Source organism: Anser anser (genome assembly GCF_964211835.1).
Source record: "Anser anser genome assembly, chromosome: 2".
Taxonomy (NCBI): domain Eukaryota; kingdom Metazoa; phylum Chordata; class Aves; order Anseriformes; family Anatidae; genus Anser; species Anser anser.
In genome coordinates, this window is record NC_139721.1 from 81,167,693 (window position 1) to 81,195,173 (window position 27,481).

The 27,481-nt window shown below is 43.2% G+C and overlaps 1 protein-coding gene across 5 annotated transcripts in view; it reads right to left on the reverse strand.

Annotated features, from left to right (window-relative positions):
* The window catches only part of CDH20 (cadherin 20), a 397,431-nt gene that overhangs the window by 59,642 nt on the left and 310,308 nt on the right, over positions 1-27,481 (reverse strand). The window contains exon 1 of one of the 5 annotated variants that reach the window (XM_083822395.1): positions 8-4,812. The exons of the other annotated variants lie outside the window; for them this stretch is intronic. The gene's annotated coding sequence lies outside the window, so the exon portion shown is untranslated. Of the gene's footprint in view, positions 1-7; positions 4,813-27,481 lie in introns of those variants that run through there. 5 annotated transcript variants of the gene reach the window in all.

Sequence of the window (27,481 nt, forward strand, 5' to 3'; positions counted from 1 at the left end):
TCCTTACCCTATGCTGCTGATGGGCTGGATCTTTTCTTGTACAGTCTTTCCCTTCAAAAACTGGGAAACTGGGGGTGATGGCACAGGTAGCGGGGTCTCCGTTACAGTGGGTTGGAGCGAGGGATGCTGATCAGCTGGAGAGCCCGACCTTCAGTGCATCACTTGTGCCTAAGGGCCCAGCTCTCCTTCCCCTGTGATTGTGCTGCTTCTCTCAGCTGGCTGCTCCACAACCACTTAATTCATCAGCTGTTTGGCTTGGCCTCGATTGCAAACGAATCCAAAACCCCCTTCCCCTCTGCAGCTTTGAATTGCTTATTTTTGAACACTGGACCGAAGAGGCTTCTCTTGTTCGGACACCCTAATCCCTTCTCCCGTCTGTCGAGGACCTCCTGTTCTGCTGTTTGTTGTGCTGGGGCAGAACTGACACCCTGCTGATCTCGACTGTCTTTGTGGCTGCTGGCCTCATGCTCAGAGCACCGAGCTCTGCAAAGGCCACTGCAGCCACTCTCATTTTCTCTTCATACATTCATAACAAATTTTTCCTGATTCAGCAAACATACGGTGCCCACATAGAAAGAGACCCCTTTCTAGACGTGTCCTGTGGTAGCTTTTAAGCACTCATGTCACTCTGCATTATGATGCCTGGGGCTTTTAAAAGCTAGGGAAGGACTGGAAAATGTTGTGAGTGGGAAATCCCTAAGGAACACCCACTTGCCACAGATACTTCTTGCTAATTCTGCAGATGGCATGTTCCTTCTTGTGAATAGGACATTAAAATGAGCTCTTGCTTACGTGAGGCTATTAAAGGATGCAGTAGTCCTTCCAGCAAGGGCAGTGGTGAAGTCTTCTCTGTTCTTTCCAGATTCCAATTCAGTTAATTACACGTGTAAGGCACATTGCAAAGCTCCATCACTAGATGCTTGATTCCCACTAATACTTTCTGCCTAGCTAAATTCTGTCTGCTTTTTCATCTCTGTATAGCAGTCATCTTCAGTTCCTACACTGGACTATTTGAGAGCGTACAGCCTCTTTAACTGCTGCTCTGTTTTATTCCAGATGTGATCTGGGGACAAATGAAATGATTCTTGCACATATAAAATCCATAAAGATGAAAGGTGTTATAACTGTATGTTAATTATTCATTACTAGTATTACACATACTAATGTTTTCCTCAAAGTACAATGCACCCCACAGAGCTGTAAACATGTTAAAGAGCTGTAGTTTTTCATTTAAATTTGGCACAGAACTCAAATGAATTTCACCAAAGAGGTAGGATCAAGATCAGATTTTGTGAATATAAAATCCCTTCCTCACCTAGGGATGAGTTTAGAGATGGAAGGAACAAAGAGTTCAAACATATGTGTTGTTGATAGCTTCTGGAGTGCCATGAAGTCTTCGCATCAGATAGAGCACGATTCAAAGCCACCTACTAAAGCACATCCCCATACACACAGCAAGGATGCTGAAATCTCTGCTGAGCACAGAACTGCTTAACACTGGCTGCAAAATTACCCTGTAGGCTGTCCAGCCCGATTAACTACTGACGTCAACAAAAATAGCAACTGGAATTTCCTGCAGCTAAATATATATTTTTTTTCCCTATAAAGCTGTTTTGGGTCTAAATACAAAGATCTCTGCACAACCGTGTGAAACAATCAACTACCAGCAATAACGTTTAATGGCTCTGTTCAATGTAAACTGTGCACTTAGGAGTGATCACGGTATAATTATAGGAAAAATGCATTAACAAATAAAACTTTAAAGGAAAAAAAAAACTCAAAATTAGACAGTAAGTTGGAAATGAAGTTGTGAATCTCAGGTAAATTCAATACAAACTGCAGTCACTCTAAATAGGAATAGCAATAAAAAAAGCCTTGGTATTATATTGTTATGAATGAATTGGCGAGCGTTCTCCTGTTGTTTCACTTTTTCTAAATTCTGCCAACAGATGCTATTAAAAGGAAATAAGATTAAGTTGTAAAATGGAATCTTCTGCAGTGGTAATCACAACAGACTAAATGACTGTCCCAAGTTCCTAACAGGAGGCAGCAAGGAGCTTTTCCCTTAGGAAAGGGATATTAATGCTGGAATTTTCTTTCCTTGCAAGTCTGACAAAGCCCAAGGTTGAAGTGAAAGGATGTGAGCGGAGAGGTGAGATAGGGTGCTGGATGTGATCCTATCGCTAGATGAAACGTGTCTATGAATGTGAACGTTTGTGTACCTGGATGTACATGCACATATATGTTTAATTTGCCTAATGTCAGGAAAAAGAATATATTTATGCTTCATAATATATAATCCAGTTATATAATGGAAATACATGAAATAACTGCTGCCCAAAAAGGAGAGATCAGATGGGAACAGTGACTGGCAGCTGCTGGGAGGAAGGAGAAGGGGTCCGTGTTAGGACACCTGGGACAAGTTCTGTCCTGGGATGTAAACCGGCAAAGGCAGCTTCCAGCTCCAGCCAGAGGGTACATCCAGGGCTCGAGTCCCATGCTGTAAAGTCTCATCCACCCCAGAGCTGCCAAGCGTTCATTTTCTAGGAGGCGGGACATGGCAGTTCTCCAAGCACGTGTGGTGTAAAAGGCAGAGCTGGGAGCTGCTGCAGGCCAGCCAGGAAACCTCACCTGTGTGGCCCTGCATAAATCCAGCTTGTACGTCACTGGCCTTTTCTTTCCTGCTGACTGGAAAATACAATGATCACTGCAAGCAGGAGATAAGTGCAGCAAGTTCAAAACTGTTTTATGTTTTGGATGTAGCACTGCATTAACATGAAGAAAATCACAGGAGCTTAAGCTCAATTATTTAGATTTGTCTCATCTGTCCAGACCGAAGAACTCTATAGGGTCACAGAGCCGTTATCTTAGTCTCTCATGTCAATAGATGACAAGATTTTTGTTACACGGGAAAATTGGAGATACGTACATCTTCTGGGGTTTGATCGCTATGCAGCCTGGCTGCACTCTCCAGCAGCACATGAAATATGCAGCCCATGTCACCTTCTCAGCAGCGTCCCTGGCAGTTCTCTTGAGCTCCAGTCTCAGCAGGAGGTAAGATGCTATACATCGTTAAATCAGCACCAATCAGCCACCTATTACTGGTGCAGGAGAAAGGCTCATTCAACAAGTGTTCCCAGTAAGGAATAATCACTAATAATGAACACTGCATGAAATTCTACATTATCTGTTGAAACATAGGTCAGAGTACCACAAAAACATCTTCCGTGCTACTGAAACTTGAGCACAAGCACTAGAATAACATGCCAAAAGCTGTTTGAAATTAGATACTTGGATTAATATTTATGCACTTTTTTAAGGGCCCTCAGCTCCGACAGCCCCTAGATGAAGTAGACAATATGGCTTTGGCTTTGAAAAAATTAGCATGCATCTTAGTAGGGCATTTTAGTCTCCAGTTAATGTGACTGGAAAACATAATTTTCCCATAATATAAGACATATTTGGGGGATTAATTTTTGGCTGAAACACTTTCCTCCAGGCTTCCTGTAAGAAATTAAATCTTTGATTTTTTTTTTGTTTTTTTTACAGTTGGTTATTGGGAGGTGGGCGGGATAAACAGAGGGCAACAAAAATGGAAGGTTAAACAATACCAGGTTTCTCAGGCTATGCTGGAAACACTAGACAATGCCCTCTCTGCTCTGCTCAGACACACAGTTGCTGTTCTGAAGAGCTGCCCGTATGGAAAATTCCTCTTTTTGACCAAGGAGGCTCTGTGCTAATCCCTACTCTCTGGGAGCACTTCTGCCCTGCCTCACTACCATCACTAAGGCGGACTGCTGCATCTTCTCTTTGGGTTTCTCCGAGCCTCTCTTGAATTCTCACTCCACGCAAGACAAGGTTTTTAGGCAGTGTTCGTGCACCTTCCGCTGGACTCCCAAACATTCAGCACCCTCTCAATGCAGACAAAAATGTTTCTTTCTTCAGCCTTTTGTGAGTCTCAGAGTTCACTTGACTTACAGAGCAGTGGGGGCACTGATGTCTGACTCTAAGTTATGGCATGCAATGTTTGCTGGCACCCATTATGCCCATTTGCAACATCCCCAGGCTCTGCAGATGTTCAGAGGGCTTGGGGATGCCCAGGGCTTGTTCAGCCAGCAAGAGGGCAGCCTCTGATAGACAACATCTGTGTAGACTCACATTTTTTTTGTAGCTTTTCAGCTTCAAAATAGAGCTGCAAATCACATTGCTGGGAGTAATATCAGTTGTATCATCAACCTTAAGAATAAAGGGTTTTAGCTGGATTTCCCAAAGAAATGGGTGTACAGTACTTTCTGCCTGCCTGTCAGTCCTCATCTAATACAATTGGAATCCATTTAGCCAATTTCAACCCTTTTTGACAGAGAAGATATTATAGAAGATAAGGAAGAGGATTATATGTGATATACACAAAGGACTGCTTTTTTTTTTTTCACAGAAACTTTGTGTACAAGCTTTTCTACAAGCATATTTGCTTCTTTAATGTGCCACATACATGTTGTTTGCACGGTTGTGTAATGGATGTCATCTTTTTAATGTGTATTTACAGAGAGTTTAAAATATGCCCTGAGATCTTAATTTGGCATGAGAATGATAGTATGCAATTAAAACCTGAAATGAAATATAGCAAGAACATTGTAGGTTGTAACTGCAATTATTACCAGTAGAAGATGACGTGCCTGAGATACGGTCTGTCTATCGTTTTGTGAGCGCAAGTTCTTCAGGGAAAGAACTGCTATTTGTTATGAGGTTGCACGCTGCCAATCAAGATGGTCACCTTGATCCACTCTGCTAACATCAGAAAGTAAGATAAGATAAGATAAGATAAGATAAGATAAGATAAGATAAGGTAAGATAAGATAAGATAAGATAAAACCACGCAGTATCATCTGCGACCATGAGTGATACTGAAGTACTTCCCCTGGCTTTAGAGGATGGCGCCAACACTGCACCTTCAGCAAGCCCTGTGTGGTAAAAGTTAGTGACCTTTTAATGGTGACAGTTATATGAAGTGGTTTGAATAATTACCCATGAAAAGATCCTTTTATATATCTTTACAGACATCTTGCAATGAGATGCTCTTTTGTGGCATTTTCATTTCCATTCTAAACCACATTAATGATTCACTGAGTTGGAGAATCGGATGGGAAAAAAAAATAAATATAATAACAATTTGCTGCTTCCAGCTCTATTGCCTGGAGGCTCTGCCTCGCAGGACACCAGCCAACCTCTGCAGCCATGGTGGGTGAGGGCACCTCCAACAGAGCAGGGAATTTGGGGTGGGGTGCTCCACCTCACACTGGACCATCTCACCCCACTGCAACTGCTCCCACGCAGATGATGAGGAGAGATCATCTGAAACAGCTGCAAACAGCTGTAAACAAGCTGCAAACAAACCTACTGAGGGAGATTCTCATTTGGTGTTGCTGACTTTATCATCTGCACCTAAAAGTTTGCAATTCATTGCTCTTATTTAATTCAGCATATACCATACTGCAGCAGAACAGCAAAATGGGGGTGGAAAGAGAAGATGAAAATTGGAGAAAAGGACACTGTGTGACAAAGAAAATGAGAGATTTTAAAGCTGCAATGCAGTTAAAACATTAGTGTTTTTTTTCTTTGTTACAGCTGTTTTCTTTTTTCTCACAGATGTTCAAGGCAGTATCTACTGAGCAAGAAATATCCTGCCCATACAGGAGAGGAATATGAGCTTAATTACATCTGTGTGCTTTTGCAGGAAATCACTGAGGTGATGGACCCACTTGTATTAATCTCATCAAATTCTTCTGCATTATCATCATCCTGCAGGAAAGTTAAACCCACACAGACCTAAACCCTTTTCATTCAGAAATAGATCCCAAATCAGCATTTCTTTTCTATTTTGCACTTTCAGCATGACAGACAGAATAAAACATATGTTTAGAGAATAGAAGCAGGCTCCACAATGCCCACACAGACCTATACAGAATATGAAATGGAATTGAGAAGCATTCTATGTCACGTGTCTCTTTTAGCCTGTTGGTGAAACCTAAGACAATAGTGATGACAACAGATAACAAATATCAATATTCATCTTTTCAGGGGAAAGTAACCTCAGATCATTATGAAGTAGAGGCTGAACCTCAGTTTTGTGAAATTCAGAGGTGGCATCCTCAGAGGTCTGAAAGAGTCTCAATCAACCTTAATTTTTCTCTGCAGTTTGTTCATGGCTACATATTAGCAGATAAATTCTCTAAGCTCTGCTGCAGGTGGAGATGGTTCTACAGACTTCAGAGTGCTTACATGAGGTGATTAAGGGCACCCCAAAAATAGACTTAAGTAGCAATCAAACAATCATAGCTTTCCCAAGATTTGAAACACTCTTAGAAACAAAAACAAAAAAAACAACACCCCAAGTGAGAACAGCATTTTAACATCAACTTTCCTAGTATTTCAATTGACTCATTCTTGTAGGAAACAAACAGGTAGGGTGGAAGGAGGCAACACAAGATTTTTCCATGGTAGAAGTAGCTGTCACATAGAACACAAGAACACGAGAATGAGAAATCTAGGACCTTGTGACAAAATGAGAATAATGAGGTTATTTCCTGATGGTTTTTCAATCAATATTTTCACAAATTCACTTGATATGATACCTTCTGTCTTTAATTAAGATATTGGCAGGTATGGTTTGTTTGAATTTATGCCAGAGGATTTATTCTAATCTCCTCCTTTTATACTACACTCATTTGCAAGAGCAGAAAAGATGTTTCACCATTTCTAGCGAAGGGGACTCTATCTGATACTCCCGTAATTGTGTTGGAAATCCCTGTGAATCTGGGCAGAAGAGAAACATTACCCAGACATGTCACCTCTCAAATATTAGTGCTGGTTGTCTGCAGCACGCTCTGACTCCCTGGCTTGCAGTGAGTGGGACTGAAATTAACGAGCAGGGCTGGAAGTCAGTGCTGCAGTGTCTGGAGCTGAGGGAGATCACTTCGGAAGGTCTGAGTCAAAAGAACAGAACTGGTCTATACGTCGTGGGCCATATTCATCAGAAAGTCACAAGTGGAAGAAAAGCATCAGTCTAGACCATTCCTAACACAGCTACTCAACCAGGACCAAATTTGCCATTGATGCATATTAAGAAAGTACTTCACGAATAGCTCACAGAATAAGGTTGCCCTCAGCATGAATACATGTATTGCAAACTGGCCACAAGCAGGGAAAAATGATGCTTGAACAGTATCCGGTGAATATGTTATTCAGCTGATTTGTATGGTTGTTGTTTAAAAAAAAATCAACAAGAACTCCCCTTCTATTCCCACTATTCAGATTGCTCCGTTCGCCACAAATGGCACAATGTGTCCCTGCCATTGTGCGCACCCAGCCCATGTGGATGGTACATCTGGGGCACAGCACGTCCCATAACCAAGGGCTCCTGGTGCTGCACGACCACTTGCAGTGCTCTCTGTAGCTGCTGTTGGTACAAAGGACTAACAGGAGATGCCCCTCTCCCTCACCTAGCTCCCCATCCTTGCTTCTCCCTTCGTGCCCTGCTGCCCATTGCCCCTCTGAGCAGATCACAAAGTCACTCAGGATTTCCCTTTCTTTCACATTTTGACTGCTGCAGCACTTTCCTGCCCTCCTCTCTTTTGCTCCGGCTCTGTAGGCCATTCGTTCATGGTCTGGTTTATCTTTGTGAGCTAAATGGGAGGTGGTTTTGGTGCATTCAGCCAGGGACACACAGAAAGAGCCCAGCTGCAGCCTGATGGCATTGTCCACGGAGCGGGTCCATCACCTCACCACCCACTTACACTCTCAGGACTGAAATACCTGCCTTCATCAGATGCTGTGAGCATGTTTGGCTTTAATTAATTCCAACAAAGATACGTCGGGGCTCAGTAGGCTTGTATTTTAGATGCTAAGCTGTGAAGGTACAGCATTGTTCCATTCCACGCATTAAAATGAGGATTCAGCATGAACTGCGTAATTAAGGACTGAAAGGAGGAAAAAAATGTGATTGAATTAAACCTGACAGCATAATGCAAGGAATCAATAGCTTTATTTGCTGTTTAATGATGATGATACCGTTTTTATTTCATTATATATGAATCACAAACAGCTTTGTGCTGGCTTAATTGTATTCCTCGGCAAGTAAACTGAGGCATGCAATTTGCACCTATTAAAGAAAGCTTATTTAAGACTATCATAAATTGGTCCTGAGCAATGAAATCAATTTGCTTCCAATCCAGCACAACAGATCATTTAAGCATGATACTATTTTATTTTTTTTAAAGACAAATAACACAATGAAGATTTCCTTTGACTGACAGGGCAGAAAAACCAAAGGGGCTGTAGCAATGCATCTTGTGATCCGAGCCCCACAATGGCCTGCTTCAATTTTCACATGTTCGGGATTACACAGTAAACCTAGATTCCTGTCTCTCCAGCTTTTGGCAGTGGTTGAATGTATTTACTGCCTTTCCTTTTCATGGCCTCTCTACCAAAAATATCACATAAAAGAAGCAGAAAGAGGAACAGAAGTGGGTGAGGAAAGAACTCAAAGGAGCCAGCAGAGGAAGGGATGGCTGTCACAAGACTGAGGTCATTGTAGGTGTTTTTTTTAAGCAAAGTAGCGATGAGGAACACTCCACTCATTCGTATTTCCTGAAGTCTTAGGAGTGGTTCAGCCTTGAAGAGGTTTGGCCATAGTATATCTGGAAAGGGACAGAGCTGCAAATGAGTTTCAGTAGACTGCGGATGCAAGGATACACTGGCAAAATGAGAAGTCTTGGGCTGCCACCCGTGACCAGCTCCTTTGTCTTTATTTGTCGTCTTCTCATGGTCTATTTTGCCTATAGTTCCTCTTTCTCCTCGCTGTCTGCCTCTTTGTTGGTCTGGGTCTTTCTAGCGGCCTCTATTTTTTCCCAGCATCCCGGTGAGGTCCAGGTGAGCTGTGTTTGTCATGGTCCAGGTGAGAGTTGAGTGGCATGGAGCCTCCCAGGAACCTGGGGTGCCCAGTGACCTCTGGACCCAACACAGTGCCCACAGCGGGGTGTGCACAGAAGGTGCAGGCACAGCCAAGTCCAGCCCAGGCTGAGTGGAGCCTTGAAGTAGAGGTGAGGTTGGGAGGTGCTGGGGACCATTCCGGCTCTTGTCCTCCCTCCAGGAGAAGGGATGCAAGTGCTACTTCTGCTCCTCAGCTTTGCCCTGAAGGGGCAGCTTTGCCAAACTGAAATTGATTTGGTTTTCTTTTTTCCTAGTGATCACTTTTCCCTCCTTCTTCATCCTGCAGCACCTGTACCGCTGCCGTATATTCAGTAGTTCATTTTCAGGGAAGTGGGGGGACTCATAATTATTATTGCCATTCCCAAGTTGCTTTTGCTTCAACGGTCTGTCCTTAATTCTGGTCTCAATTACAAGGGATTGCACGTTTTAATATTAGTCTGAATTGCCAAAGTGAGGAGCTTTGAACAGCTCAACCATCACATAACAGCTGAGGCCTAATATTGTTTTCCTCTAATCAAGAAATGTTAGCTGTGGAGAGGTGTTGAGGTGGGCCTGACAATAACATCTCTGCATGGTAAAAGCAGATTTTCATGGCTTTGTGTAGAACCTGCAGATTTCCTTGGGGACCTAATGAATTAAACATTAAGCCTACGTATACTATGGTAGATATAATTCCATGATTAAATTCAGAAAGAAAAAAAAAAAAAGCAAAAATGCATCTACATGTGAAGACCTCCAAGACCTTTATTTCCCACAGCGTCATTGGGAGTGTTAAAATGCGATGTTATCCTAAGAAGTTCTTCTACAACAAAAATCACATTATGGGTGTCTATTATTTCACATTGATTTTCTGCATAAAATACATTCGGCTTGAGAGCAAAATGAGTATTTATTTCCTGACTGCAGACCTTGAAAACTGTACATAGATCCGTATGGGCAATGTCTTTTTCCCAGCTACCAGGCATGAATGGCTAATGGGCCAAACTGTGCCGCTGTTGAACCTTGTGCAGTTCTGTTGGCCGCCCTGCAATTAGGCAGGTTGTGACTAATTAGATGTCTGTAAACACTTCTGAGGATGATAGAAAGACGGAATAGAAACCTCAGTTTCTGGCTGCCTATCTGCATTGAGTCTGCAGGGCAAAATGAAGACAAAGCAGCCAAAGGAACTCAAGAGTTTTGTTAGACCCCCCTGAGCAAGAAGGTGTTTTTTTAAGTGGAAATTTTTGAGAGTAAAGTTACATACAAATAGAAAAAATCCCTCTCCTTCCCTCTTCCCTTTGGGCTACTGAATGCCTTATTAGATGCTTTTCTCAGTGTAAGATGAATCCTTGACAGAGGACTGTCAGCCTCTTGGAATGGTAATTCGGGATTTCAAGCATTCACAAGCCCTTTCCTCATACGACAGAGCCGAGGCCAACTGTGTAACACAAGACGAGGAAGGATTTTAAGGGAACTGCAGATTAAGATGTGTTCTCTGCTTCTTCCCGTGATAGCTTCTGAGAGTAACCAAGGAAAGTGCTTTGTGTGTAATTTGCTTCCATACCCCTCCGTCCCCGTCCATTAAGAGGATCATACACAGCCTGGAGGTAAGAACAACACTTGGCCATGGGGACCTTTGGAAAACAGCACACCTTCTCTTCAAGCTGCTCTCAGATAACTTTTACTACTTCCTTTACATGAAGACAGAATGATTGCTTTTGTTTTGTCTCTTGTGTAAGATTTGGGAAACACAATTTCTACCGTCTACCAGGTTGACCACCAGGTCCTGGGCAGACTTTGTGGCCTTCCTTACCTCCGGCTCCAGTGGGAAATGGGGGTAAGGGCACTACCCAAACTCCTAGGGAGGCCATGAGGACAAATAAATACATCAAAGCTTGCCAACAGTTTGGATACTATGCAGACCAGATATATGGAGACCACACAGCACTGTGCCATTTACCCAGAGTTGCTATTTCAGTCCTGGCACACATGAAGCCCTTTCATCCTGGGGAAGTATCCAAATCTAACAGCCGGGATGGGATGTATGACTTCTGAGGGCCTGCCTAGCCCAGAGAACCACAGGTGTTTTCTCCAAGTGGAGGCCTAATGCCTGACTACATAATAGTTTAGGGCTGTTTTGGGGGGGATTTCTGCTTTGCAACTTGTATTGCTTTAAACACAAAGGAAAGTTTTGTTTTGTTTTCCTCCTTTTGATCTTTAAACAAGGAAGAAATTGCAGAGTTAGAAAGAACCTTTATGTTCAAAACAAGAGGCTAGACTCACTTTGAATAAATACTAAAGCCTTGTGCTTAAAGATCCATTAAGTAAAATCAAGTTGCAAGGTCCTGATTGTGATCAGATAGCTGCAGTATGTTAACAGCCTTTGTCTGTACATGAGTGGGAGTACAGAGAGGGAAATGCTTTCATAGAAAACAAAGCAAACAGCGCTGTCATGTCTGGTTTATTAGAATATTAGGGGTCTGCAGACGAGTGAGGTAAACAACTGCCTTTATTAAAAGTAGCAGATCAATGCTACTAGATTAGCAGGAACTGAGAACAAAGCAGAAAAAGAGAAGAGCATTTCTGCCTAGCTGCACTCCCTCTCCCACACTGTTGAGCACAATCCCTGGTTATGAACAGTAGCAGCAACACACCCTGCCAAGTGGGCGATCAAATTTTAAGACCCAATTAAAAATTTCCCCAAATTTAAAGCCTAAATGGAAATGCAGCCATCTGTCTATGCTGAGGAAGGGCACATATCTGTGCTGATGTAAGAGCAGATGAATGAGTGAATGACTCAGAAAGGGGAACAGCTCCTCTTTGGCTCTCCGCTTAGTTTTCTGCGAAGAATAAGCTAATCGAACCCAAGAGAGGTTGGCTTTCTGTCTTGTCTTGGCCAGGGAACAGCTTTCTGCTCCAGCTGCTTCTTCCTCCTCATGGAGGAAGGTAGGAGGTGGGAGTCAAGAGCTCCTGATCTTCCTCCCAGGCTGGGGCCAGAAAATGATCAGAGCTGACCGGGAAGCAGAGGTGTGGAGGTGCGAGTGGTGGCTGGGAGCTCTGAAGGGCTCCTGGGAGCTCATTTCCAGGCTGAAAGTCAACGATTATGTGGGTATCATCTTTGGGCTTGCCTCTGCATTGGTCTTGGAGAGCTTTAAATCTCGCAAGATAGAAATGGCTGTATGAACCTCTGTACTTCTGCCGGCACCCCAGTATAAAAGCTTCCACGAAGAGAGGAAAATGAGTTACTTCATGTGACCAGCTGAATATCAGTTTAGGGGTGGTTGTACCAGACCTTTTGCCCATGTATCTACCTAAGAAAATCTCATGCTCACTGTAGGTTACACAGCCGTGTCATTTGGAAAGCAAAGGCAAAATTCAGGCCTCTACTTCATCAATGTTTAAAAACTTTTCTCTACAGAATTAGCAAGAATCATATTTGGAAATTAAAAAAGTAAATAAATGGTGTAACTTCTGAAAATTTTAGTTCAAGACATTAACTAATAATTAGAAAACTGTTCTCTTGATAGTCTATTACATTTTGAGTATGTGTTTTTTAGACTCAGCATCTATCATGACATTAACACATCTGAGAATTTCCATGTAGGTTCTATACATCACTGCTATATTAGTGACAAAACTTCTGCTCATATCTGGTCAAAACACTCATTTAATGATTTGATACATTTCTGTTTATCTTTTCTAGAAGATCAATATTCATCAGCTCCTGAGAGGAGTTAACTAGTCAGCTCACATATTTCTGTAAGGCTATTGCTGATTTCTGTGAAAGCTGAAAAAGGAAGTCATTCTGGTTTCTGTTTTGTAAATCCACACACAACCAAATTTTACAATACTGCAAAAAGTTGTCATGAAATTCTTTATGACTAAGACTTCACTACTGGATTCTATGAGTAGATGATTTGCTATTGTAATAAATAAGGAAAGCTAAATTACACTTAGCAAATGAACAAATGAGCTCTTTAAGTGATCCATTATCCTCTTTATATTATTCTGTTCATGTGATATATTACGAAACTCAGTCATTCAAAATGGGTATCCTATTTCTTGCTTTACAGTGAATGTAATCAGGTGAGGTAAGGTATGTACTTTCTGTGGGTTAATCAGCTGCACTTGTCCAGGGGCAAAATAATTTGCAACGTGCTGTTCTAGGGAAAAAACTGAGAGGTTGTAATGGACCACAAACTGAACAGGACTCAGAAATGTCGTGCTGGTACAAGAAAAGCAAACACCATACTGGGATGTATGAACAGGGTAACAGCAAGACATCTGAAACAGCCCTTCTCATTACACTTGGCGCTGAGAAGGCTTCATGTGGGGCTGCGTCCAGGTTTGAGCACTACGCTTCAACCATTGTGTGGCTCAACTGGAGACAGGGCAGAGGCAAGCACCGAGACAGATTACAGGTCTGGAAAATGCGACTTCAGAGGAAAGCTTTAACAAATTGCAGTTAATTAGCCTAAAGAAGAAAGAACTAAGGAAGCAGCACTGAAACAGCCATTGCATTATACAACATAAAAGGATGTTGTGAAGAAGAAAGGCACAGTCTGCTCCCCATGCCCATGGGGGATAGCCTACTCAGGAGGCCTCTGTTCCAGCAAGGAAGAGTCAGGTCAGGGATGGGTAGACTTAGGAATGAGGGACACCTCATGAAGACGAGCCTTGTCAAGCATCACGGCAGGCTGCATGGGGAGGATCCTGTATTTCTGTTCCCAGACAGGATAAGCTGGAGGTATAATTGATCCCGTGTCCAGGAAGGGTTAGCCTCTTGACATTGCAGCCCTGCTTTCTTTCATTTTAGAGATGGACAAACCCTGGCAAGCCAATGGAGAGCACTGACACCCCTCATCGGGCCTCCTGCCTTTACCAGTGGCTGGCCACAGAGGTTTCAGAGTCTGTGCAAAAACCTCTGTAACTTACAGTGGGGGAACAAAATGCATGACAAAATCACATCAGTGTTTTGTTCCCTCCTGGAAGAATAGAGCTTTATGGTCTGATTATGTTTTTAAGCTGATCCAGGGTAACAACTGACATTCTCAACCTACATAAACATTTGTAAACTTTTTAAAAATTTTACTAGACTCTTAGCATCAGTGATAATTAGTGACAATGTATTTTAGAATTGATTGCACTCTTGAGTAAAAAGTATAACCTCTCCTAGCAGTTTGTTGTATATTATTAAGAACAGGTAACTGGAATTTCCTAAATTACCTTCTCTATGACATTCATTACTTGGTATAACTCTATCAAGCTCCATGTTATTTTTTTAATCTCCAGACTACGCAGCTTCAAGATCTGCACTGTCTCTTCGTATGGAAGTCTTTTTGTGTCTCCAGCAATTTTCATCAACAGTCCCTGAATCATCCCTGCTGGACTAAGCAGCATATGCAAACCTTTTTCTTCTAACTGAGGCAATGGAAACAAATGCACATTTGGGGAGGGAGCAGGGGAGGGGAGAGAGAAGAATTTATGATCACATTTGTTTTTAGAACATTTTTTGCACATCTGATTTTCTGCAGCTTTCACAAGACAGGGCTACAATGGAGGAATTACAGACAGTTCTGAGAGTTTGTTCTGAACTTAGGAAACAGTGCATGCAAGGCATATTGATTTCTTTGTCTATATTGATCCTTCTTCATTACTTAACTCTCAAGCCCATAAAAGCTGATGGACAGAAAAAATACCGATAGCTTATTATTGGCTTATTAGAATTTCTATTACAGGTGGTATGTGTTTTTCCATTTTAAAGGAATAACAAAAAAGTGAAGTCAAAATTTTTTTTTTCTCTCATAGAATTAGAAGTTAATCTACATAAACACAAAGAAATAAGGAAAAGCATCCAAGGTACTGTAAGTTCTGTTCTGCTTGCCCACTATATATGAGTAGGAGCCTTGTATTTCTTGTCCTTGTTCTGTCTATTCAAGAGCTGCTAGATTTTTCAACCAAAATGTGGTGCATGGCAATAATTTACACATTTGCTTCAATGCTGCATTTCTGCTTCAAAGCAAATTGCTAGTCAGTCTTGACTCCTAGCACAGCTAGACAGAGGCTGAGAAGATATAACCGCATCCCAAACTCAACACCACCTCCATACCCTTGCTAGAGAGCTGACTGGCAATGTAGGAAGTACAAAGCTTCCCCCATCCGCAGAAGCAGCAGTGGCAGGAAGGTTTGATAAGGTCAAGGAGGTGAGGAAGGTTCCTGTAAGGCAGAATGTCCCAAGGCCATCTTCAAGGAGAAAGTGGATTTCAAGCTTTCTCAGCACATGGATGCATCTCCAAGAGGTATCAAACCCTGCCTTTTGAAGTAATAAATTATGGCATTTAAAAAATATTTCAATGACAATGTTACCATTGCAAAAAGTGATCAGCTCGGCATACTCACTTTGTCTGCCTTCGGGTCCTTTTGTCACAGAATTACAGCATAAAAGATGACATTTTGTTGGAACTTTTTACTGATTTGCATTAATGGCTAGAGGTAGACAGAGAATTCTAATATTGTCTATGGGTTGCCTGGCATTTGAGGGCTTATGTCAGATCTTTTGGGTTATATGAATTTTTCCTTTGATGTAATGATATTCTTTATTCTTACAAGAGCAAAGAAAATTCTCTTTTCAAAATGTGCAGTTAATGAAATAACAGTCCATATCACCTAATGCATTGTGCATTTCATAAATATATACTGCAAGTTAGGACAGACAGCTTTTAACAATTCCCTTGCTCATCTCAGTCTAATTCTTTGAGATCTTCTGGGTCACTGTAGATTTCTTTGAGAAATATGGATGTAGTGCTGTCGCTGATCTGCGTTTTGGATCTCACATCAACGCAGATAATTCATAAAGAGAGTACATGGACTCAGAACTCCCAATCTTTGAGCATTTTGCAAGTATACTTATTATTAACTTGGTGATACATGTGTTAAGCTACAGTTTTGAACAGACTCAAGCATCACTGTCTTCTCCTTCTAAATCTCTATAGACACACTCTAACTGTGTGCATGCTCAACTGCAATTTGTGTCTGTTCAGATCTGGTAGGGCTGTGTTTCTTCATTTTCTTATCTTTGATAGAGTACTTGAGCAACCATAGGCAAAAAAATACTTTTTCTAAAGTAGCATGTATGCAATTCATCCTGTTACACAAAGCTGACAGTAAGAGTCAGCAAAAGTGATGGAAAACAATGAGGTGTCCAACTGTTAGGACTGGGAACTCTGCTGAAGTGTGAGCAACAGGCATGAGAAAAATAAGAGAGAAATTAATAGTATAATACAGTGTGCTGGGAAACACGCTAACAAAATAAAGAGAGGACATGCCATTCAACCTACCACTCCCTTTGGGAGGGCTGTATTTGGATAGCCAATTGGAAGGAAGTACAATTAGACACTAAGGCCAAGAATACAAGTAGGCAGATGATAGCAGTGTGTGTGATGGGGACACCTCCTCTGATCACAGGATGCATTCTAACACCGTAGGATCTTGTTTTCCCTGATCCTGAAAAATGATGAGATTGAACCAAGGAAGTCAGAGGGATCCAGAGGACATCAGAAGCTCTTTTGCCTCAGAATAAGCTCTGGCAAGCTCTATTGCTATTGTTATGAACAAATTCCTGGTTCTCTCTCTTCTTTTTGTGCTTCTTTCCAGCTCCAACCCTGTTCTTTTTCTTACTCCCCATTTGCCTTCTTCGTGATTGTGATGTTCTTACACGCATTTGTGTGCATTTTGGCATGCCTGTGTCTCTTTGTGTGTTTCTCATGTGCTTGGCTAAGATGGCAGCTTTTGTTGATCCATTGAGCATCCTGTCAAACAGAGAGCTACCAGCAAATTGGCCCAACAAAAGCCCAAAGACTGAACTCCTGAACTGGCCAAGATGAGAGTGTGCCATCCCTGCCATTCATCAGAAGCACTGTTGCCCATCTCAGAAACTAAATCCTTTTTTTTTTTTTTCTTTTTTTTTTCTGTCCTTGGTGCTTTTTGCTCCTTCTTTGGTGCATGCTTGTCCTTTTTGTCTTGTCTTCAGGGAACCAAGATGTGACAAAACTGCTCCAGTCCAGCTCAGCTGACTTTTTGTCTTTTCTTTAACAAGAACAATTACTGTAATCTCTAACATCAGCCAAAGGGTTGCCAAATGGTCTCTCTAGAGCTAAAGTTTAAGGAAATGTGGTATATTGCTAAAACCAAGTTACTTCGCTGTTTATATGTCAGACGCATTAATCTTTTTCTTTTCTTATTCTGCATCTTTAATAAAGGATGATAGATTTTTAAGCTAGTTGTTTACCATGGTATTACGCAGACTGAGATTTCTCTGTCAAAAACATGAGTGTATTTAATTTTCTAATGTTCTGCAGTGACAAGGTCATGTTAACACCATTGTGCCTCTAGACCCATTAACCCATTGAAACCAACACGGAATTCAGTTGTTTTCCCCTTCATGTCAGGCTGTGTCCCAGGGGGCACAGAGGGTGTTTTACATAAAGCCCAGCAGTGATTTGTCAGCAAATTTTCCACTTCCTAACTTCTCACAGTGCTCACACCCAGGTAACTTTCACACCAGGTAACTTTCCCAGTTCTCCTTTCAAGATGTATCTGGGTGGATTGAGCATCACCATCCTTCTATCCCACAAAACAGACTTTGGGCATGAAACTAAGGCTACTCCTCCTTACCCAAACCCATGCAGAGCTTCCACTGGCTGACTTTTTTGCCAGACAGACAGGTTTCCCCTCCTTACAAGTCCAGTCTACCCACTCATTCCTGGCTGAAGACGTTCCTCTGCTCCTCCTTGTCCTGGGTGCACCTGGGAGGCCCACCTTTGACACTGCAGAGCTGGCTCCCCATCGGCCTTCAACACAGGGAGCTGAAACTCAAAAGAAAGGCCATGCCTGCACTCTGGATGAGCTGAGCTGCTCCTCCATCTGGAAAGCTGGGTGCAGGGAGTCTGGATACAGTCCAGACGCAACCAGGAGCTACACTGCAGCATCCACGGGGAAGGGAGCTGCAGGGGAACAACAGCTACTAATCCAAGAGCCCTTATACTGCTTCTGGGAACAAGCAGGTAAATCTGCAGGGCACCACAGGCTGCTGCTGAAGTTATGGGGGTATGCTCTCAAAATGCAAACTGTTAGGCTGTCTTTACCTCAGTAAATTAAATCATGATGGGAACATGCCTAGGCAGTGGACAGTGGTCATCTGTCTTTCAATACTGTAAGAACGGTCCCCAGCCTCACAGGCTGTTTCACGCCTACTGGTTCCAGTGCTGGAGAGCAGTCCTGGGCATGTTTAATTAAGTAGGATAGATGTAGCCTCTGGTTGCTTTTACCAGCTGCCCACACTTCTCCCAGATTCTGCTACACCTGAATATTTTCATCAGGTCGGTGCTGCCTCCTCACAGGAAAACAAAGCGAAACAAAACAAAACACTCAGCAGTACCTGAACTGACCATGAATTCAAAACTGATAGAAAGAAACAGGAATGATTTTGTAAATAAAAATGATGTTGTAACTAACTTATTCAATAGGAGTGTGCACATGTGTGCAGTGTCTTCTGAAACCTACCTCCTAAGCTCCTGATAAACCCATGCAATCATCTTCTGTTACCTACGGTTTTGCTAAAGCCTAACTTTAGATAAAATGTGTCTGATACAGAAAGACTGAGTTTATGGAAATCTAGAAAGTTACGCACATGTGAAACCTACGTATTTTTTACAGATGATGTTGGCAGATATATATAACTTATCAGCTCTTGATGTGAAGCACTTATGGTGATAACACATTCACGTCCATTATACAGTTCTGAAATGAATGCAGCTAATATGTTTGCACTGGCCAGCACTCAGATATTCACAACTCAGAAATTTAAAATTGAAGAGAACAAGAAAAAAAGGGCTCATCTAAATCATTAACTGATGTTACACAACATTTCATTTTGAAGAAAAAACTATTAGGATTCTTGAAAAATAGCCAAAACTCAAATTTCTTCTTTCCCACACTAGAACCAACACATGAGAACCAAGATGAGAAGTAGTTTACGTGAGCTTTTTTGCTTTGGATTTTAATGGTTTAACAGCATGTACAAAATAAGCACTCTCTGAAGGACAGGAAATAACTGCTGCAAGGATGGGTCTAACTATGGAGCTTTAACAATGCTACAAACTGTCATCTGGCCACACTCTAACCTTTTTTTTCTTTAATACTCATTGAAAAAGTACCAGATCAGTAACAACAGGAGCAGAGCATCTCTGGTCAGTTATACAAACCAGTCAACAAAGAAACTGGCTTTCCCCATCTACCATAAAAATGCTTCACCTGTGCATCAAATTGCAAAGGTTTTTGCAGCCACTCAGTGTTTTTTTCTCTCTCGTAAGATTGCACAGAAAGTCAGGCCAGCTGAAAAGCTGGAGATTTTGTTCTTCTAGTTTTATATAAAAGAGCAGCTACAAAACATCAAGCTGTTCTGAGAGGTTTTTTTTTTTTTTGAACAGCCAAACCAAAACAAAAGAACTACTTCAAGCCACAATTATTTTTGCACTCTTCACCACTGAAATGGACAAAAATCAATCAAAACACCCCACTTCACTCTTCCTCCTCCCATTCTTTTCGCTTTGATAGAAGAGAGATTTCAGTGCCACTTGAGCTTTTTGGGAAAAAAAAAAAAGGCAAATCAATAAAAATTAAAGCTCTAATAATATACTTTGGAGCATTTTATGTGGTCTTAAAGAAGTGGGAAAACAGGCTTCAAAACTCTGTTTTGAGACAGGGAGAGAATGGATTTCAGATCGGACTTCTAAAGCCAAGGGAATCATAAGAAATTTAGTTATACATCTTCTTTAATCTCCCACATTTATTTTATGCCACTTTGCATAAATAATTAAGAATCCATGAATACAAACGAGAAATGAGAGGGGCTTTATAGCTTTGTGGTCAGGATACTCACCTGAGAGCTTGGAAACCTGCTTGCCATCTCCATTGCAAACACAGCATGGAGCACCCAGGGCCCTTTCGCAGGGTTCGGAGCAGGCAGGCTCTCAAAGGAGGTGAGACTGACTGGGACCGCTGGGATCTTCTCACTGGACATCAGTGACAATTGCACAGCCCCTTCTCTTTTGGCTAACACACCGCCACCTTTCAACTATTTTTTTGTCCAAACCAGTCCCCAAATACAGCGTAGATGCACGGTTATGCCTGGAAACTGTGTATTTTGGAGGGGGAGTCATTACTTTATATATTTAGATAGGTAGATTTTCATCCTCGTTGACACCAAACATTTTTGAAGACAGACAAAAAAGATTATTTTTGTCTGTCTTTCCACATCTGCCCACCACCACGTCTGTACACAAGGTGGCCACCTGCCATTTTGCACCTCCTGTGCAAGACTTGGTTAAACTTCAGGCAAGTTGAGGCCAGCTGTACGTGCCTTCAGGCTGCTGACACACTGTCAGCTGCATGAGCACCAGTAAAGAAAATTATAATTTCTCAATACAGGTCTCTAAAACACACACACACTCTAAAATAAATTGACTGAACATTTAAACCTGCTTAATTTTGGAATCAATTCCACGTTTGAAATAATCTACAAGTTGGAGCAGCTGAAGCATAAAATGTGTTTGAAACTGAACAAGTTTAAATATTGAATCAATTTTGACATAAATGTGTTTGCATATTAAGGCATTAAAAATGAATCCAGTTTAAATATTAAGCTGATGAGAGAAAGAGCTGCGCTAGGGAAAAAAAGATTAAGGATGACCACTAAAATTACAACACACTCAAATATTAGAAAATCCTGGAGTTTGTTATTTAATCTTAGCGAGACAGCTCTGGCCAACGGAAAAAGAAAAATCCTGTCGACATCAGTATGTAAAAGAGTTAGTAGCACAGGATGGCAGTAGGTGGAGAGTTTCTAATTCGGATTTTGTTTGGAGTTTTGTCTTTATCTGCTTTCAAGGGCCTTCTTGCAAGATACCCTTCTGCTCACAACTCTGGTCTCTGTGGCTTTTTGTTTTGTTTTGCCTTTTTTTTTTTTCTTTCCCTGGGAGCAATGGAAGGGCCCACAAGCTGCATCCTTCCACCCCACACATATTCTCTTGTGTCTTTTTGCCTCTTCCCTTCCCTGAATTCCCACTCCACTCACTTGCCATAATACTTCCAAATGAGCTAGCAGTGGTTGGCTGGGACTCCAAGCATGGGTTTCAGTCTGGTCAAACCTGCCACATAACCCTCTCCACAGTCTGCTGCAACCCAAGGGGGAGCTGCCTGCCCCTTCTGCCCCTCTCTCCAAGCAGACAACGATTGCAGCTCGTGGCATGGTCCTGGCCATCCCTTGCCTATACCAGTGCCTGCAGGAGGCACTGGGGCAGGCAGGAGGGGAAGGAAAGGGAAGGAAGAGCAGGGTACAAAGTTCTGCCTGTAAAAGGAAAATAAGCTAGTGGGGCAAATGTGCTCAGGCAAAACAAAATCACATGCTGCCATAAACAATTTCCTAAGCCTGGCATGAGGAAAAGCATTTTACTGAGCAGGTTCAGTAGCTCAGTCTACGTTTTTCACCTGAATTCAGATGACTGCGTATTGCCAGATTTCATGCTATTTAGCCAATTATTCACTTGGGCCGCTCATCCTCTGTTGAGAAAGCCACACCTACCTCGCTCTGCGTGTTGTTCTGAGAGCTCATGTGGCTGGAGATGCTGCTCGCCCTCGCAAAGCATTCAGGGGCATGCGGCTGTAAGCTGCCCACGTTTTCCAGAGGCAGCCCCTATGCACCTGAGGTCTAGTGCTCTCTTCGTGACTCTTCCACCAAGCTGGCTCTGCATCAGGATCCATCGACCAGCTTACATTCTGCCTCCAATGCTAATTCCACAGCCAGAGGGAGACGACTCTTGCTTAACCACTTTACCTGTGAAATTGTCCCTCCCTCCACCTCGCCACCCGGCACTGTTCCTGCTGCAGGGCTCGAGCAGCACGGAAGCTCCAGGTGAGGGGTGCGCTACGCAGGCAGCCACACAGCCTCCGGGAGGACACCCTCTGATCATTAGCTACTGTTGTGAGCTTTGGTACACACAACCAAAATTACAGAAGGATCAGTCTCTGGAGACACGGTTGTCATTTCTGCTAGGCTGCACAGAGATGATGTTAACTAACCTCAGTAGCAAAGCCCATACACCACCTCCGCATCTCTCCCCACCATCCCCAGGACAAGACAGTGACATTTTTGTAAGAACGAATGAAACCTGGGGCTGAAGACTTGAACGCCTTGAACGTTCAGTCTGTACTCACCAAAAAAAAAAAAAAAACAAACCACCACTGCTGTTAGCATTAATAGTCCATGAGCTAAATCATTTCTCAAGGAGAACATTAAATACTTAGAAGTCTGGAACTGAGTCTCCTTGCTGCTGAAGTTTCAAAGAGGATGGCAGTTTTAGCTCTTTGTCCTCTCTGTGTGGAAATCTCAAAGAATACATTTTTTACTGGAATTTTATTTTAATAATGGAAAAGTTTATGCATGACAAGAACTATTGGCTGATTATGTCAATCTGAAGGCCATCAAGCTGTGGTTATCAAAAGATAATGTTAAAGAAGCATTGCCTGTAGTTCTGCAGTGTGCATCAAAAATGTAATCTTCAGAGAAAAGCAAACAGGGATGCTTGATGACAGCAGGCACAGAACCAAGGCCCGCTCAGCCTCCCGCCCCACAACTATGAAATTCCTCATCACTGCGAGAGCAAGGCACACCGATGCTGTCACACCTGCCTGTTCTGGCATTTGCTCACATCTTCTCAAAAAAATACTGGAACCTGGATACACTATTATCTGGAACCTGGACTGTGCTATTAGTCACGTGAATTTTTGGGTAGACCTGTATGGTGCCAGGAGTTGGACTCGATGATCCTTGTGGGTCCCTTCCAACTCGGGATATTGTGTGTTTCTGTGATCCTCATTTTCTTTCCTTCTCTCCTCTCGCCCATGAGGATGGAAGACAATTTTATTCTGCGACATGTTTTATGTCCCTTGAACACTCCGACTGGAGTTCACCAGTGAGCTGCCTCTCTCCATATGCTTCTGTGAGAGAAGTTCCTCACAGAGCTCATCTTGGCTATGTAAAGTGAAATCCTTTCAAGTTGCCGGGATTTTTACCTTTAACTTTACGGGAGGTAAAATCTAATGCAGCAGTTTCACCATCCCTAGCTGTAAGGACCAAGAGGAACAGCAGTGCTGGAGCACAGGACAAACCCCCACTTTGTGGATTTTATTAATTTCCTTTATTTATTTGCCATCAACCTTTCCTTTATCACATGCAAAGGATTTTCTGCGTAAAAGGACAGAAGAAACTCTGTCCTGCTTCTTCCCATCTCAACCTGAATAGGTTAAATTGCCATGGTTACCTCTCCTGTACCACTAGACTTTGAAATACTTCTCTATTTCACTCCAGCTTCCCAAGCTAAAAGCTGAGCTCTAGACAAATTTAGGAGGATTTTTCATCAGGATATTAGCTCCCATCCCAGAAGTCCCCTTTTGGGTTTCGTTCATGCCTCCAGCTTCCTTCTGTGCCTGTTTAAACCAACAGTTGCAGCAAACCTCCAAATCAACAGCCTTGTCAGGATGAATAATCTAAAATTAATGTGCACTTGTCGACACGCATTACTGTTCCTGACAGAGACGCGTTGCCTGTGCTGGCTACAAACCGACAATCCTTCAGAAGAAGTTTGCTCACCGCAGTCTCAGAGCTGATGGAGAGCAGGGATAAGGCTGGGAGTTGGGTTGCAGCTGATAAGTACAATGGCTCCTGACACGTCAAGCTCGGAGTGAATTCACCAAAGACCAGGCTGCTTACTTTTTTTTTTTTTTTTCTTCCCTGCTGTTTGCTTTATTCTCACTGGTGATGGTTATCACGTTTGTACAGCACCCCCTGAGAAATCATCCAGATCGGTTCTGAACATCTTGTTTTTACCACCCTCCGCTTCAAGTGGAGGAGCAGGCGCCTGAGTAATCCAGCGCACCACAGACACATCAGAAACACACACTTTAACCCTTAAGTTTGTGCCGGGCTCTCCTGTTCCCACCTTGTTTTTTTCTTGGCTTAGCTCTTAAAGTCCCACGTGAGGTGTTGTGGGCAAACCGCAGCGAGTGAAGGGGGCTCCACAGAGGGACACGGGGGGGAGTTCATAAGAGCAAGTGTAGGGCTGCAGCTATTAGTGCTGTGCCCGCTGAAGTAATGAAACCAGCTTGGAATGAAAATAACAGAATTAAATATTGCTCTCATTCTGCCCCCCTTTTTTACACAGCTTGGTAATCAGCATTCAGCATATTGCTGCATTTATAAAGCTGGCTGTTACGGAATTCATGAATTCTTCTTCATGAATACCAAAGGATGCCATCTTTTGCAATTTAATAGGTAACAGAGTCCCTTTAAAAAAAATTGTTGCTAAGCTTTTGTACGTCAACACAGTTATACAAAAATTGAGAGAGAGGCTTTTATTTCTGGTTTTGCTTGAACCTCGTCACTCCCTCGCCCTCTCCACCTGGTCACAATTCAGGGCTGGTGAGGCACCCCAAATGCCCTTGAGGAGGAAGGGAGAGGATGCCTGCGCCTCCTGTGCTGTGCACCCTTTGAAACAGCAGGGGATATTTGTGGAGACCAGAGCGCTGCCATCCTCACCCACCCACCTCACACTGGCTCCCATCCAGCTCTCGTCTCCCGGTGATCCTCACGTCCGCCTCCCCGGCCGCTCAAACCATCCAGGCTTTCGCCCTGGGAAATGCCGGCCAACCCCTCCGACCTCGAGTCCTCATCTCGGAGAAGCCTGCCCCCAGGAAGCACTGCTCCCCTTCACCGATGCCACTCGTGAGGTGACGTGGCAGGCTGGCTCCCTGCCCCAGCCACCAGGGCAGCAGTGGCACGTGGTGGCTCTGCAGGCAGAGCGGGGCATCCCCTGACGCTCCTCCCGAGGGATGGCTCTGGGGAAGTGCGGATTATTTCGCTTTATTGTTTTCCCCTACTCTCTTTCCAACTCTCCAAGAAGAAAATTACCTAGAATTTACTAAGCTGCACAAACAGCTGGTTGGCAGCTTTCAGTGTATTTGCAAAAAACATTTCCTTGGCAAAACGGTATACAGGTTTGTAACGCTGGGACGATACTGTCATAATATGTCGCGGGGCTCGGAGTGGCATACCAGCAGATTAAACGTAAAAGCATGCCTGCCTCTTCACAAGGGACTTATTGCCTGAGAAATACACGTCCTGGGCTGCTGCTGAAGAACAAACACCTCTGCAGCCCTCGGCTGACGCTGCGTGCCCTATCTACTCATCCTGTGCTGACTGCAAACAAAGCTGAGGGCCGGGTGTAAGGCATGCCTTTATCTCTTGCTTTTGCCTTTGGACTCTTGTCTAGCCAGGGAGGAGCATGCTAGAAGAGATCTGAATTTGAGCTGGAAGAATCATGCGTGTGGGAAATGGGGGTGAGAAATAAAGCTTCAGGAATTAGCTCCTGGTATATGGTGGAGCTTCATGGCTAGGCACGCTCATTTCTACTGCAAATGTTCCTATAAAAGTGCTGGGAAGTAAAAATGTATCTGCATTTTAATAGCAAAAATAGCCAACTTTTGCACTCAGAAGAACTTTTACCTACAAGGTTTCAGCAAAGGTATGACACACAGGGAACAAAGGTCAGGGAACCCTGTTTATGTAAAATGGGAACAGAGCCAATTTACACCCAGGTGGAGCTTGAGGCTTCTGAGCCCCCAGATCACCGACTGTCTCGAGCACCCAGCTAACAAGCCTTGCCTGGGAGGCCACAGCCTCAGGTGTATACCTGTCCTCTTCATCTGCTCCCCATCCTGCAGGCACTGGGGACACACTACAGGGGGAGGATTTTGAAAGCAGAAAAGGTCCCTGGCAACTACTTCCCATAGCGAGCATCAGGCCCTTAATGACACACACCCCACCGGAGGTAGCGCTGGTTTTTTGTGCCTTGCCATCTGAGCCAGGTGAACCAAACTGCCTTTTCTTTCCCTTTTTTTTTTCCCCCCTTTCCCGATGTTCTCTGAAGACAGGCTGCTGGGAGGCATCGTCAGCATACTGACTCCCCGCTGCCGATTAGAGAACAGGTTACGTCTCATCAGGTTATGCCGCGGCACGTGTCTGTGAAGACAACATGAGGTGCGATCATGCCACAGAAATTAACAATGCAGAAAGACATTTTCTTGATTCACAGTGTGGCATCAACCGATACATCTGAGGAGTGGATTAAGGGCTTCCAGCAGTGAGGTGGGGAGGAAGTAAGGGAACAAGCTGCCAACTGGTAAATATCCACACTAATTTTGCAAATGCAGGTATTTCATGTCTTTCCTAATCTAATCGTGAATGCAAACTGGATTACTGCATCTGACATGACAAGAATAAAACAGCATCAACAGACTCTTGAAATGAGCAGAGTGAGTTTGCTGGAGGAAATACATTGCTGTCACTCTCGTAATAAAGGGCACTCCTAAAATGGGGGGAAAAGAAGTGGGAAGGGCAGAAAAAAAGCAAAGAGAGGCACGATTTTTCCCTTATGCAGAGGCATGATTAAGTTAACTCTGCACTAAGAACAGAAGATTTTTCCTTCTGACACTCAGTACAGCATGGAAATTAGGTGAGACAATCTACGCTCTGCTGACAAGAGAATTTAGGGAAGGAAGCCGCAGATACTGAAGGTGGTGGTAGCACTTTCCCAGGGACTGTCAATGACGTGCCTGGGGAGATGCCTGGAGGCTCGAGGAGAAATCTGTGAAAGTACAGAGGGTAAGGAGAGGAGCTGCAACCTGGCGCACCAGGACAGATAGGCATAAAAAGGGCTATTGCCTGCCCTCCCTGTGCCCTCAGCCTTGGACAATCGTTTAAAGCACCACTGTAAAGAGAAACCATTTAAAACTCTTTTATGTTGTTTATCATGGCTGTATAGAAATGCAGAGGAGTAGAGATCTTGCTCTGTGTCATTTTCAGGTTACTGTTAACAAAGCCCTTACAACTAGCAAAGCTTCGCTATTTCCCCAAGCTCCTATTTTCTGTCTGCAGCATGGCTCAGGTGATCTCAAAACTGCTTAAAACTCAGGTCCAGAAGAAGAGGAGCTGCACCTCACCCTACCCTGCAGGCTATTTCCTGGCTGCAGCATATGTAAAAGGGGAAAAAAAAGAGGAGAAAACATGCTAAGAGAATGGTTGCAAAGAGAAAAGCTTTAAAGCAGAAAGGCAGAAAGAAAAACAAAATAACAACAACAACAAACAACAAAGCAGGTCTGAGAAAGCTGAAGTACTACTAAAAAAAATAAAAAATAAATCTCCTTTTACAGGTGCTGTCTGTGGAGAAAGTGTGCTGAAAGACAAAATGAAAAAGCTGTCATTTTTTCCTCATTGTGGGAGGAGCAGATCCCACAGAGCCAAAACCTTCCCAAGCAAGGAAGCTCTGCCTCGGCTGATGGATGAGCATGGATGAGGTGTAGAGGCTGCCTTCAGGGAGCTTTGCATGGTACCAAGGCTTCC